The sequence below is a fragment of the Oryx dammah genome, unplaced genomic scaffold, assembly GCF_014754425.2.
Source record: "Oryx dammah isolate SB20612 unplaced genomic scaffold, SCBI_Odam_1.1 HiC_scaffold_18, whole genome shotgun sequence".
NCBI classification, from domain to species: domain Eukaryota; kingdom Metazoa; phylum Chordata; class Mammalia; order Artiodactyla; family Bovidae; genus Oryx; species Oryx dammah.
Genome location: NW_024070202.1, coordinates 104,276,400 through 104,291,556, shown reverse-complemented (window position 1 = coordinate 104,291,556; position 15,157 = coordinate 104,276,400). Strand labels below are relative to the sequence as shown.

General features: G+C 42.0%; 1 pseudogene; it reads left to right on the top strand.

Moving 5' to 3' along the window:
• Window positions 1–386: 386 nt before the first annotated feature.
• Window positions 387–1,625, top strand: LOC120877660 (annotated as a pseudogene).
• Window positions 1,626–15,157: the final 13,532 nt, after the last annotated feature.

Below are 15,157 nucleotides of genomic sequence, written 5' to 3'. Positions count from 1 at the left end.
GGTAAAGCCCAAAGATAAAAGGAAATGGTCCAGTTTGAGGAACTGAAAAAACACTAACTAGTATGACTTTAGGTATAATGAAACAAAAGCCAGACGATGAAGGGTTTTGCAAGTTCTTTGAAAAAGCTTGGATTTAGCCAGATTAACTTGTACATAGTTAACTTAATCAGATTAATTTATTATTGTATTCTAGCACTGAGTTTCCAGTGAGATGCAAGAGCTTCTCTGATTTCTTTTTCCCCCTCTAGCACTGTCTTGGAGAAGGAAATGGCAACCCACTCCAGTGTTCTTGCCTGGAGAATCCCAGGGACGGGGGAGCCTGGTGGTCTACCGTCTATGGGATTGCACAGAGTCGGACACAACTGAAGTGACTTAGCAGTAGCAGCACTGTCTAGGAAATTTTTTTAATACTTTATTTTTACTGTGGCAAAATCATAAAAGTTACCATCCTGACTGTTTAAGTGTACAGTACAGAAGCGCTAACTATATGCAAATTATTGTGGAAAATAAAGCACCTTTAACCCCTGTTCCCTACTGGCAAGGCACCAACAGCCACTGCTCTAGCTGTAATTTTCTTTCCCTGCAACACTGGCAGTATTGGCAGTAACTGCCCTGTGAATAATTCCTGAACTAGTAGGAATCTTGCTCCATATGTTTAGATAAATGGTATTTTTAGAGATACTTATCCAGATGGTATGGCTAGGGCCTATATTACAGTTGATAAAAATAAGAAATACCTAAAAATGGATAATTCCATCTGATAGACATGAATTTCAACAGAAAGCTGAGAATCCATTCAGTTAGAACTTTTCCTGAGCACCTGACCCACGCTGATTGTAGAGAACAGACGAATAGCCTTGGTCACTAGGATCTGGGAATGAACAGGCGTGTGTCGTAAAGTATTGGCCAGATCCTGGGGACTCGCTCAGGAAAGTGCAGATAGACTGTCACTCTTGGCCAGTGCAGAGGAGCCTGCTGAGTAGATGGGCTCCAGGATGCTGGGCTGAGAAACAGGCTTGCAGCCTGAACCCAGTGTAGCTAAACAGATGTTCTGAATCACGCCATTGCCACCTTTTCAGGGAAAGACTGTAAGAGGAACTTAGGAGCATTAGCTTGATACTTTAAAGAGAGTGACTGCAGTGCCGCTCTGAGGAGGCCCTTTGACAGGCCCTCTCATCCCGGAACTTCCGGGTCTCGTGCGTGCAGATGGTGTCACCTGGAACCTGAGAGGCTACAGGAGGGTGTCGGAGGCCTGGTGAGAGACAATGGCCAAGAACAAACTAAGAGGGCAGAAGTCCAGGAGTGTATTCCACATAGCCAGTCAAAAAAGCTTTAAGGTTAAAAATAAAGCAAAACCAGTTACCACTAATCTTAAGAAGATAAACATTATGAATGATGAAAAAGTTAACAGTGAATAAAGCTTTTATAGATATACAGAAAGAACTGGCAAACTTCTCAAAAGGCCTTTCCCTTGAACCTCTGCAGAAACAACTGAGATCTCAGCAGTGTCATGAAAACGTACCGGTTAATGATGAAGCTACAAGACTAACGGGTCAGTTGTAATACACCAATGATGCATCAAATTCCCCCAAAAGACCAATAATTTTAATCTTTTATACAAAAAATAGAGTGACTGCATTAGATGTCAACAGCTCCCCTGAGTCAGAAAACAAGCCAAGGATCGGTGTGTTGGTGCGCTGATGGTCCCTGAGCTTCCAAAGAGCCACTGTTTGACAGGAAAGCTGTAGACAACTCAGCAGATTAGCATGGCACTGCTCCATGATGAAAATGAGAAACTAAGGGTAAAATGCATTTGTACATGAGCTGCACCCTAAAACCAACTGATAAGGAAACGCTGTGCAGCTCAAAACAATCTGTACTGAACGGTGGACCAGACAGAAAGTAAAAGATGAGAGGGAAGAATCTATTCTTGTCAATTCTTAAGTCCAGGGAATTGACACATTTCAGGACACCAGCAACCAGCAGTTAAGAAATAACTGCAACTAGAAAAAATACCTTTTTGGGTTTTGGCTAGCCAGGTGGTTTAATTTCTCTGGTCACAACCAAAACTATTTGTTTGGATTTCACCCTTGAATGGCTTAGTAAAAAGAGACTGGGTTTCTCAAACCCATGATTCAAAACTCATGGGTTTGTGACATAGTTCTACTCACCAGCTAGGAGACATTAAGTCCCTTACAACCTCCGAGACTTTCTGCCTCTGTAAAATCATGATAGTACTTCATGGGATTAATGAAAACATTTGTGAAAAGGACTAGGTGTACTATAAAAGATTAATCAAATACTTTTACAGACAGCTATTTGTATGACTAATAAGAATTGCTTCTGTCTTACTAGCAGATTTTTCCAAGATAATGTTGATAAATACCTGCTAAAAATATGAGTTCTCTACATTTATAAGCAGCATGGTAGGTTCAGGAAGAAGGTGTGAGATGCATTTTACTGTTTGTAATCATGGGTTCCAGTAACTTATTAAAAAAAAACATACACATACATCATAATGCTTTTATTATGAAGCCCCTCCCACAAGAAAGTCAGAATTTAAAATTCCACCCTCGAATGGATACATGTGTCTGTATGGCTGAGTCCCTTTTCTGTCCCCTTGAAACTATCACAACATTGTTTATCGGCTATACTCCAATATAAAATTAAAAGTTTAAAAAAATAAAATTCCACCCTTTTCACCTTTCCCCTCTTTCCTCACACACTTCTCCCAAAGCTTTTAAGTCTCAAAGTTTAGAGAAGGAGAGACAGGAACAAACTTCAAGAGCAAAAGGCAAAGGGAAATGTCTTTCAACCTGCCAATCCTGACTTCATGGTCCTTCTTAAGGACTCAATAAGTTCAAAAGGAAGCATTTCTTAAAAAAAAAATTATATACATTTAAATATATTAAAATATACACATTTATATAAAATATATATTTTATATATATTTAAAATTACATATAAGATAAAATCACCAAAACAAACAGCAATACATTCAAGAAGACTTAGATAAAACAAGGAAATGAACAGTAAAGGCCTGGATGTGGAGATAACCAGAAAACCAATAAAAAATGTATGCTGAACTTGAAACATTTTGAGAGACCAATGTGGTTTGAATCATCAGGAACTTTACAAGCAGTGACAACCATGATTGCAAGTAATGTCAGTGTTTCAGAGCACTTACCAGATGCCAGGGCTTGTGCTTTGTAAGCCTAATCTTATTTAATTCCCATATCATAAGTATCCCCCCTTTTACAGATGCAGAAACTGAGGCGTAGGTCTTTTGCCAAAAATCACACAGCTCCAAATGTCTTAAGACTGAGGGTTAAGTCCAAGCCACCTGACTCCAAAGCCTGTACCTTTTGTGACATGATGGCGTAGCACAGATCTGCTAAGTCTGAGGATTACCACAACAATAACTACCATTTGTCCAGTGTTTTAGCATTTGCTAAGCACTGTGCTTGGGCTTGCCAGGTGTCTCAGTGGTAAAGAATCCACCTGCCAAAGCGGGAGTTACGGGTTCAGTTCCTGGGCAGATCCCCTGGAGAAGGAAATGGCAACTCACTCCAGCATTCTTGCCTGGAAAATCATATGGGCAGAGAAGTCTGGTGGGCTACAGTCCATGGGGTTGCAGAGTCGGATACAACTGAGCACAGCAGCACAGCACGGAAAGTACTATGCTTCACTCCATAAGCTTTATCACTTAATTCTTAGAACCGCCCTATGAAGTATCGCTTTGCCCATTTTATACGTGAACCACTGTTGTAGTCCTCAGCTCCAGCTATGTGTTAGAGTCACCAGCAGGAGGTTAGAAGAACCCTGTACCTGGTTCCACTCCAGGCCAATTCAATCAGCATGGAGGGTGGGAAGGGAGCAATGACTTCATCACAGTATTTTTGAGAAGCTCCTTAAATGGCTCTATGGCTCAGAGGTTAAAGCGCCTGCAACCAATGCAGGAGACCCATGTTCGATCCCTGGGTTGGGAAGATCCCCTGGAGAAGGAAATGGTAACCCACGCCAGTATTCTTGCCTGGAAAATCCCATGGACAGAGAAGCCTGGTAGGCTATAGTCCATGGGGTCGCAAAGAGTCGGACACGACTGAGCAACTTCACTTTCACTGTGCAGCCAAGGTTAAGAATCATTGCTTTAAAGCAGTATTCCTCAGGGACTTCCCTGGTGGTCCAGTGGCTAATGCTCTGAGCTCCTAATGCATGGGGCCTGGGTTCAATCCCTGGTCAGGGAACTGGATCCCATATGCCACAGCTAAGACTCCGTGCCCCAACTAAAGATCCTGCATGCCCCAATGAAGATGGAAGATCTTTTCTACCACAGTTAAGACCAGGCGTAGCCAAATTAAAAAAATTAATTGATTTTTAAAAAGTACTGTTCCTCAGACGTTAGTATGCAGCAGTTATCATCGAGAGAGCTTGTCAAACACGGCTGGGCCCCACCCCAGGAGCCCAAGAATTTGCATTTGTAACACTTCCTGAGTGTTGCTGATGCTGCTAGCATGGTGCCACACTTTGAGAACTATTAAAGTCACTTGGCCAAAGCCCACCAGCTGGCAAACTAATGTGGCTCTACCTCAAATGAGATTCCTTAGCCACCTTGAAGCCTTCTCGTAACCCAGAAGGAGAAAATCTTTAGAGCTTGACAGCAGTAGAACCAGGTAAGGGGAAAGTCTTAGTGTGAGAAAGTTCACAAAACTACTGAATGTTGTAAAAGAAAAACTGAATAAGTGGAGCAGAATCCCATATACCTAAATAGGAAGATTAAGTGTTATTAAGATGTTAATAGTTTACATTAATTTATATAATTTATTTTATGATTTCTATCAAAATTTCAATATACATTTCTGGCGTTTGATAAAAGAATTTAAAATTTCATTTGGAATGAAAAATAGAGAACACAAAAGAAATTCTGAAAAGGAAGAATAATGTGAAGACCTACCTCAGACCAAATATATAGTTTAAATTGTTTTTAAAGATACTGGTATTCATACAAGAATAAATCATGAAGGGCAAAAAGAGATAATCTAGAAATAGTTTGTATAATAGTGAACATATAATAAAGGATGCTTCACAAATTTGTTAATAAATGGTATTGGGACAATTAGTTAGCAATTGGGTAGAGGAAGAACAACTTAACACCTCATACCATACAGCAAACAAATATTGCATGGGTCAGTAATTAAGTACAGGGGGAAAAATTTAATGGAAAGTGTAGGGGAATAGAACGGAATAATTACCTAAACTTGGACAGATGTTTACTTCTGTAACTTCAAAGTAATAAAAGAAGCCCAAGTGAAAAGGCCAGCAGATTAAAAATAGGTTCCTAAGAAAAATTGTAAATGATACCAAAAAAATATTTATGGCAACCAAGGCAAATAAATTGGATATTTTTTAAGTTATATAAAGAATGTATACAGTTTTATGAGAAAAACAGGCAAGTAACAAAAGAAAAACGGCAAATGACACAAAAAGAGCAACTAGAATTAGTAAGCAAATACCTAAGGGTACACACTCTGCTCTCAGGGCCTTTATACTTTGCCTCCAAACACACTCTCCCCACATGTCCCACCTAGCTCTTAAACTCTCTTTTTCAGGTCTTTTTTCAAAGGTTACCCCACAAAGCTTTCTCTGATTACTCACTTGAAAATCACAAATATTTATTCGCTAGTGAACCTCACTTCCTTTTCTGCTCCATTTTTCTACCAGGCACAGGAATAGTTTATGTATTGTCTCTTCCTCCTGCAAAAACCCAGCTCTATGTGGACAAGAATTTTACTCACACTCATTACCATATCCCCAGTGCCTAGAACAGTACCTGGTTTTTAGTCAGAATCTCTATATTTTGGCTGAATGAATGAAAGACCCAAACTTACTTATAATTGGAAAATTAATAAAGCAATTTTTTCTCACTATATTAGAAAAAAAGAGAAGGAAAGAAGAAAGGAAGGGAGGGAGGAAGTAAGAGAAAAATAATGAATGATAATTCATTTGGACTGACAACAAGATTTAGTAAAACTGGAAGATTGCTGTTGGTAGTATATTTAGTTTAACCTTATTGAAAAAGAATCTATTGACAAGTATACCGGGCCATTAATGACACCCATATCCTTTGACCTAAAAATACAACTTAGCATCTAGATTTTTATTTTTAAATACCATTTTATAACACAAGAAATCCCAGCTCCTTGGAGAAAGTGGATTCCAAGGCTGCAGTTGGTAAAACACCAGAAAGTAAAATAATGCCCTTTCAAAAAAGAGGGAACTTGCTCAAAAGGCATGGAATTTAACCTAAAAGAGTTCCCAGTGGCCAAGGCTAGAACAATTTGAGCATCAGAACAAATAAGAACAGTGATGGTTTAAAACCCAAAGATTAAAATAAATATCCTTGAGTTCATACTGATACAAATAAACTGGGGAGAAGCGACAACTGTTACTTATAGAAGAATCAGTTCAGTTGCTCAGCTGTGTCTGACTCTATGCAACCCCATGGACTACAGCATGCGAGGCTTCCCTGTCCATCACCAATTTCTGGAGCTTAATCAAACTCATGTCCATTGAGTTGGTGACGCCATCCAACTATCTCATTCTCTGTCTTCTCCTTCTCCCACCTTCAATCTTTCCCAGCATCAGGGTCTTTTCCAATGAGTCAGTTCTTTGCATCAAGTGGCCAGAATATTGGAGCTCCAGCTTCAGCATCAGTCCTTCCAATGAATATTCAGGACTGATTTCCCTTAGGATGGACTGGTTGGATCTCCTTGTAGTCCAAGGGACTCTCAAGAGTCTTCTCCAACACCACAATTCAAAAGCATTAATTTTTTGGCGCTCACCTTTCTTTATAGTCCAACTCTCACATCCAAACCACAGCTTTGACTAGATGGACCTTTGTTGGCAAAGTAATGTCTCTGCTTTTAACATACTGTCTAGGTTGGTCATAGCGTTTCTTCCAATAAGCAAGTGTCTTTTAATTTCACGGCTGCAGTCACCATCTGCAGTGATTTTGGAGTCCAAAAAAATAAAGTCTCTCACTGTTTCCATTGTTTCCCTATCTATTTGCCACGAAGTGATGGGACCAGGTGCCATCGTCTTAGTTTTCTGAATGTTGAGCTTTAAGCCAACTTTTTCACTCTCCTCTTTCACTTTCATCAAGAGGCTTTTTAGTTCTTCTTCACTTTCTGCCATAAGGGTGGTGTCATCTGCATATCTGAGGTTATTAATATTTCTCCCAGCAATCCTGATTCCAGCTTGTGTTTCATCCAGCCCAGCGTTTCTCATGATGTACTCTGCATATAAGTTAAATAAGCACAGTCACAATATACAGCCTTGACATACTTCTGTTCCTATTTGGAACCAGTCTGTTGTTCCATGTCCAGTTCTAACTGCTGCTTCCTGACCTGCATACAGATTTCTCAAGATGCAGGTCAGGTGGTCTGGTATTCCCATCTCTCAGAATTTTCCACAGTTTATTGTGATCCACATAGTCAAAGGCTTTGGCATAGTCAATAAAGCAGAAGTAGATGTTTTTCTGGAACACTCTTGCTTTTTCAATGATCTAGTGGATGTTGGCAATTTGATCTCTGGTTCCTCTACCTTTTCTAAATCCAACTTGAACATCTGGAAGTTCATGGTTGACGTATTGTTGAAGCCTGGCTTTGAGAATTTTGAGCATTACTTTCTAGTGTGTGAGGTGAGTGCAATTGTGTGGTAGTTTGAGCATTCTTTGGCATTACCCTTCTTTGGGATTGGAATGAAAACTGACCTTTTCCAGTCTTGTGGCCACTGCTGAGTTTTCCAAATTCGCTGGCATATTGAGTACAGCACTTTCACACCATCGTCTTTTAGGATTTGAAACAGCTCAACTGGAATTCCATCATCTCCACTAGCTTTGTTCGTAGTGACGCTTACTAAGGCCCACTTGACTTCGCATTCCAGGATATCTGGCTCTAGGTGAGTGATCACATTATCATGGTTATCTGGGTCATGAGGATCTTTTGTGTACAGTTCTTCTGTGTATTCTTGCCACCTCTTCTTAACATCTTCTGCTTCTGTTAGGTCCATATCATTTCTGTCCTTTACTGTGCCCATCTTTGCATAAAATGTTCCCTTGGTATCTCTAATTTTCTTGAAGAATCTCTAGTCTTTCCCATTCTATTGTTTACCTCTATTTCTTTGCATTGAAGAATAGCAATTTAAAAATGTAAAGAATGAGGAAGAGAGAAAATCACCATCAGAACACCACATAATCATTGCTGCAGGCAAGATCCACTGATGGGAGGCTAAAATTAGTGGGCAAAAGTATGTAGATATTTGTATGCTTTCAAAGTATCTCCCCTAAGTAACTGTTATTTACAAAGAGAAAAGTAGTAGCTTTAAGGTAAAGAAACCTAACAAACACCATCTTAAGCAGGAGATCCAGGTTAACATCAATAATAAGACACACCGACACTGGGTCCTTTTCATAGGATTCACTGAGAGGGCCATACCACACTGTGAAATTCTGCCCCATAATGTAGAACTGGGGGTTCTGTCAGGTACCCTGGCAAGGTACAGATGGGCTTGGGGGTGCAGGGCTATGGCAACACGAGATCAACACATATGGCCCCTTACATGTTCCCCCAGAAGGCAGAGCAGGAGGACACAGGTTAGGCAGCTAGGGAATACAAGTGAGCCTGGAGTGAGTAGAGAGAGTGAAGAGCCAAGGTAAAACCAGGCTCAGAATGTGGAATCCTGAGGACCAGAGGGGCTAAGAAAGAAGCAAAAGGCAACCAGGCAAAGCTGGATCAGGAGGAAAGAATCTAGCCCAGAGGTCAGAGGCTGGTAGCTTACAGCCCATATTTGGCCCATGAATATGAGTTGTCTGGCCCCTGTGATATTTTTTAAACTGTGAGTTAGATATCAATGTTTTATAATTAAGAGATTGCACATAAAACCCAGATATCAGCTTCTCTTTAAAAGAAATCAAAAGTCGTGGGAACACTGGGTTTACCTGGGCTGCCCTTTCAGAAAAGAGAAGCCAGAGGTAGCCTCCGTTTACCACTGGGCTGTTGCCCTGCCTGCTTCTCTGGTTTCTTGTCACCTGCCTGGCTTTCCTGTAGGCTTTTCAGTCTTAAAAATATGTCTCAGGATCTCACTGAAGCAGCGAAGTCCCTGTGACAACACAGGTTGGGAGTGACTGCAGAATCAGTCACTGCCTGTCCCTGGCCTGGGTTTGAGTCAGCCTCCTTGGTGTTGAAGGAGCGGTGCTGGTGAAGGGCGCCGTCTGCAAGCCCCCAGCGTGGAGCACCTAAGTAAGCCCCATGGGCAGGTCTAACCACCCCTGCCGTCAGCAACTGAGAGACAGGAAAGCATTCTACTGAGGAAGAGACGAGCAGGCTTGACGGTTTCTGCTCTTTCTATCACACTTGATTCTGCTCGAAGCAGTAAGACACCTGGTTCTCTCTGTTTCCTGGGATTTTGTGGCAGCCAAGGGAAGGAATGGAATAGGACCCAGTAGGCTTTGCAGGGACAAGACAGACATGTTTGTGTGGTTTGAAGGCAGAGGTGGGCGGAAGCAGGGACCATGCATTTCAGGAGGGGCCACTGTTAGGGAACAAAAGTTTTCTGGTTTTATTCTTCTGCTGTGAGTATGCACTTTACCTGCGTGCTAAGTCTCTTCCGCCACGTCTGAGTCTTTAAGATCCCCATGTACCGTAGCCCACCAGCCTCCTCTGTCCATGGGATTCTCCAGGCAAGAATACTGGAGTGGGTTGCCATTCCCTCCTCCAGGGGATCTTCCTGACCCAGGAATCGTACCCGCATCTTTTACGTCTCCTGCATTAGCAGGTCAGAGAAGGCAATGGCACCCCACTCCAGTACTCTTGCCTGGAAAATACCATGGATGGAGGAGCCTGGTGGGCTGCAGTCCAGGGGGTCGCTAAGAGTCAGACACGACTGAGCGACTTCACTTTCCCTTTTCACTTTCATGCATTGGAGAAGGAAATGGCAACCCACTCCAGTGTTCTTGCCTGGAGAATCCCAGGGACGGGGGAGCCTGGTGGGCTGCCATCTATGGGGTCGCACAGAGTCGGACACGACTGAAGCGACTTAGCAGCAGCAGCAGCAGCATTGGCAGGTGGGTTCTTCAGCAAGAGCACCATCTGGGAAGCCCTGGGAAGCATTTCACCTACTCTGACAGCAAATAGAGGTAGGAAGCACTGGTTGCAGAGCAGGAACTTGGAACTCTGATGGGAAATGACTTCTGATACCTTTCAGTCAGTGCAGTACTCACCCGGAATGAAGCCAGATGGGTGACCAGCCCGACTGGGGTACCTGGTCTGACAAGTGATAGAGTAAAGTCACTCTGCACCTCCAGGCACAACTTGACAGGCAGCAGGGCAGAGCGAGAGGAGAGCCAGGGCCTTGGGCAGGGTGCAAACAATCCTACACCCCGAGGCAGAAGGCCAGCAGCCATGTGACCCCAAGAGACAGGCGCTTGCACCTGAGAGGGGTACCCCCGGGGGAGATGAGGGGCTATGCGGCTGTGAAGGCAGGGGGCCCTTGGGGCTCTCACTTACCCTGCTTACTCTGTTCACAAGAAGTTAAATTCACAGTGGAGAGGCTGGGTGGAGCTGAAAAAGAAAGGTGAGGTGGCAAAGCCATGACCACATGAAGATCAAAAAGTAGATATAACATGTCGGGGTTGAAATAAAGAGAAAGTAAAGATAAAACTCATACAAATTAGAGTTTTATGCAACCTTCGAGAAATACATTGGGCTGTAAAAATTGGGGGTCATCTATTCTGTTTTTCCTTTCTTTGGACCTCTTCGTTTAGCCTTTACTCTGAGCGCTTGGTGGGAAACCAGCGGGAGGAAACACAGGACTTTCTTCCCCAGTCGCATGGGACCTGCACTTGTCAGTCAGCATGACTCCGGGAAGGAGGGACACTCAGCGGCTGGGTTCAGCCTCCTGGAGCTTCTCTGAGTCAGCTGACTGCAAGGCGGCCCAGGCATAGGCATTCCCAACAAGTGCTTCCAGATGATCAGTATGCGCTTGAAAGAATGAGAATTGATGTTTCAGGAATCCGGTGGAACCAAAATCGAAAGTGATAAACCCTGGTTCCAAGATGTTTACTTAGTGAGCCCGCTAGATGCTGCCCTCCAGATAAATGATCGTGTGCTTGGAAATGTTATCAAAGATGTCTTGAGTCAACTTTGGATTGTGGGGTCCTCATCACCAATCTCCTTCAGCCTCTGATTTTATAATTCCCTCCAACAGGCTCACATGTCCATCTGATTTTATTCTTAGTGAGACCGTGTTGTTAATCATTGCTTATCATTCTGGTACAATCTCGTACGATCTCGTCTCTGCAGTGGTCTCTGTGGGGATGTTCAGGGAGAGGCTGAGGAAGTAAGGACAGTCCAATCCCTGGGCACTAAATTCCAGCCTTAGGGTCTGCTCCGAACTATCTGGGTAGGTTGTGCAGTTCATCACAGAAATCGTGATGAGGATGATCTTCTTGTGAAAAATAATCACTTGATCTTTCCTCCTCCTTCATTAGTCTTATGAAGCCTCCCTACTGCATTTCACAACCAGCATTAATAGCAGGGAAGATGAAAGTGAAGAACAGCTCAGTGATCTTATTTGGCGATCACAGTCTGTCTGTAGCGCATCAGGTGGGCCCCCCCGGGATTCTGTTTACCACATTGCCAAACCACTCACCAGAGCCAGCTCCCCAGGGAGGGTGTGGCCACAGGGTGAGGTATGGAAAACAGGAATAAAAGAAAAACAGTCCAGATCATCTGCTCAACTAAGACCACTCCAAGTCATGGCTTATTGTCAAATGTTCTGCAAAACACAAGCATCACTTCTATGATCAAAAAAAAAAAAAAAAACACAAACCACAGTGGCTCTTTAGGAACCATTGTCACGAATTCAAAACAGAGCATCCCAACTGATGCATCTATTTTCTCACTGAAGCACCCAAGAAAACATCATCAAATAACTCACATGGAAGTAAGCCAGAGAGAGAAAACAAATATTGTATATGTGGAATCTGAAAAAAAAAATTGGTATAGATGATCTTATTTACAAAAGCAGAAATAGAGACACAGACATGGAGAACAAATGTTTGGATACCAAGGGGTGAGGGGGATGTGGGATGAATTGGGAGATTGGGATTAACATATACACACTACTGAAACTATGTATAAAATAGATAATTAATGAGATTCTGTTGTATAGCACATGCATCCCAGGTGGCTCAGTGGTAAAGAAGCCACCTGCCAAGCAGGAGATGTGGGTTAAGTCCCCGGGTCGGGAAGATCCCCTGGAGAAGGAAATGGCAACCCACTCCTTTATTCTTGCCTAGGAAATCCCATGGACTTAGGAGTCAGGTGGGCTGCAGTCCATGTAGGGTAGCAAAGAGTTGGACACAACTGAGCAACTAAACAACTCTATATGCTTGTATAGTACAGGAGACTCTACACAATGCTCTGTGGTGACCTAAATGGTGAGGAAATCCAAAAAAGAGGGGGCCTATGTATGCCTATAGCTGATTCACTTTGCTGTACAGTGGAAATTAACACAACATTGTCAAGCAACTAAAAAGTCAAAGTATTAGTTGTTCAGTCGTGTCTGACTCTTTGCAACCCTGTGAACTGTAGCCCGCCAGGCTCCTCTGTCCATGGGGTTCTCCAGGCAAGAATGCTGGAGTGGGTTGCCAAGCCCTCCCCCAGGGGATCTTCCCGACCCAGGGATCAAACCTGTGTCTCTATGTCTCCTGCCTTGGCAGGTGGATTCTTCACCACTGGGAAGCCTCCTAGGAAGCCCTCCCTTATGCTGTACCCTGAGCGGAAACTAATTACTCTCTCTTCTGTGCTCCCTGATACTTGACAGCTCCACCCAGTGCATAGCTCTGCATACCACGTTATAATTATGTGCACCCGTGTCTATGCCCCCACAAGAGGGCAAGTTACCCAGGGGAAAAGGGCACGCCTTACTCATCTATGTTCCCCAGCACCCAGCCCAGGACTTGGAACAGAAACTCAATGAATGTTCTATGAAAACTACTTTTCGTGATTTTTCCTCTCATTGTTCTCCAGTCACGTCATGGTAAACCTCGTGCTGCCTGAAGGTTTTCATATGGTAACCTTCTATCCTTTAAAAACCCTTTTTACATCCTTAAATTTGCCAATTTACAGTCATGATTCAAAAACATTTCCATTGGCTTACAAACAATCTCTGAGCCTACGTTTCACTGGGATAACTATTTCTGCCGCTTCTCCCTAGAATACAGACCTTTCCCACAACATAACATATCCATTGCTAATGAAAAGCCAACTTACAGAGCAAATATTTGGGGGCAGTAGTGGTAGGTAGTATAATAAAAGGAATTATTGTATTTATTTATTTTTATTAAGCCTGTCTTGATGCCAGTATTTCCTTACAGGTACCTAACTGATATTACTGAATTGGTTGTGAGTGAAAGGCAAAAAATAATAATAATAATAACACACAACAGTAAAGAGAAGAAAGTAAAGTAGAAGATAAGTAGTGATCCGAGTCACAATAATTAATAGCTGTGTTCTTAAGACAAACACACTAGAAAACACACAGGTAACTATGGGGCACTTACAGAGTTGGCACAACCCCTCAGGTTAACAATGAACTCTTGAGAAACTGTTTACAGTCATGTACCAGCCTGCATGAGGTAACCCACAGCCAGAGATGTTTACGGGTAATATACAAGAGTATAAGAGGCATTTACACTGCTCGTGCTGGTCATCGATGCAAAGCCATAAGCAGAAGGTGGTCCGTAAGACTCACCCAAATGGCCCCCAAACTGGTCTCAGTCGATGTTCACATATATTCTGAATGCCCTGACAGTGGTAATCAAGAGATACTGTGTAGGGAACCTCTGGCTTTCTAAAGAGGCCTTTGCAATATTTATCAAGAGGTTAAATATGAATATCCTTTGACTCAGGGTTTCCATGTGACTGTAGCACAAGAATAAAGATACAAATGCACAAAAATGTTCACTCTGGTTTTTGTAGAAAAGTACTTGTTTATCAACAGCAAAGTTGTTAACTAAGCTGTACTACACATCCGTACCCTGGGTATTAAACAACTAGTTCTTAAAAAGAGATATACGTATATTTTCTGACATGGGAAAATGTCAATGATACGTTTTAAAAACTCAAGTAGCAGAATATTCTATTATACTATGAACCTACTGAAAAATTATGTGTAAGAACACAGACACAGACACATACACATCTATTTATATATGCATAGCAGATGTTTGTAAGCCTATCCACCAAACTGCTTACTGTGATTATATCTGAGGGAAAGGATTTTAAAAAAAAAAGAGTAAGAAATCACTTTCCCTTTTATAGCATATACATTTCTTACTGTTGTTGTTTGGTCACTAAGTTGTGTCCGACTCTTTGTGACCCCATGGACCAGGCTGTTCTGTCCTTGGGATTCTCCAGGCAAGAATACTGGAGTGGGTTGCCATGCCCTCCTCCAGGGGATCTTCCTGATCCAGGGATCGAACCTGTGTTTCCTGCATTAGAAGGCAGATTCTTTACCGCAGACCCACCAGGAAAACACATACATTTGGTTTTGTTTTTTTTTTTAACTTTTGATTTTGGCAAAATTTCAGTTTTACACTACATTGCAAAAATAGTGCAAAGAATTACTTTATAACCTCCACACAGATTCCCCAAATGTCACATTTGTTTTCTCTCTCCCTCTCACTTCCTCTCTTTCTCTCTCTCCTTCTCTTTCTGTGTGTATATGTGAATTTTTAAAACTGAGAGAAAGTTGCAGACATGATTCCCCTGTACCTCTAAATACAGCTATTTACTAAAGCAAAGCACTCTATTACATAATCACAATACAATTACCAAAATCAGGAAAATCAAGAAATTAACTTCGATAAAAAGCTAATCTATAAACCATATTTCAACTATTATCCCAATAATGACTTTTGTAGGAAAAGGAAATCTCAGATAATGGATTGCATTCAGCTCTCATGTTTCTTTAGTCTCCTTTTATCAGAACAGCGCCTTAGTCTTTCTTTTGTTTTGCTTTTTTTTAATTTAAATTTATTTATTTTAATAGGAGGCTAATTACTTTACAATACTGTATTGGTTTTGCCATACAT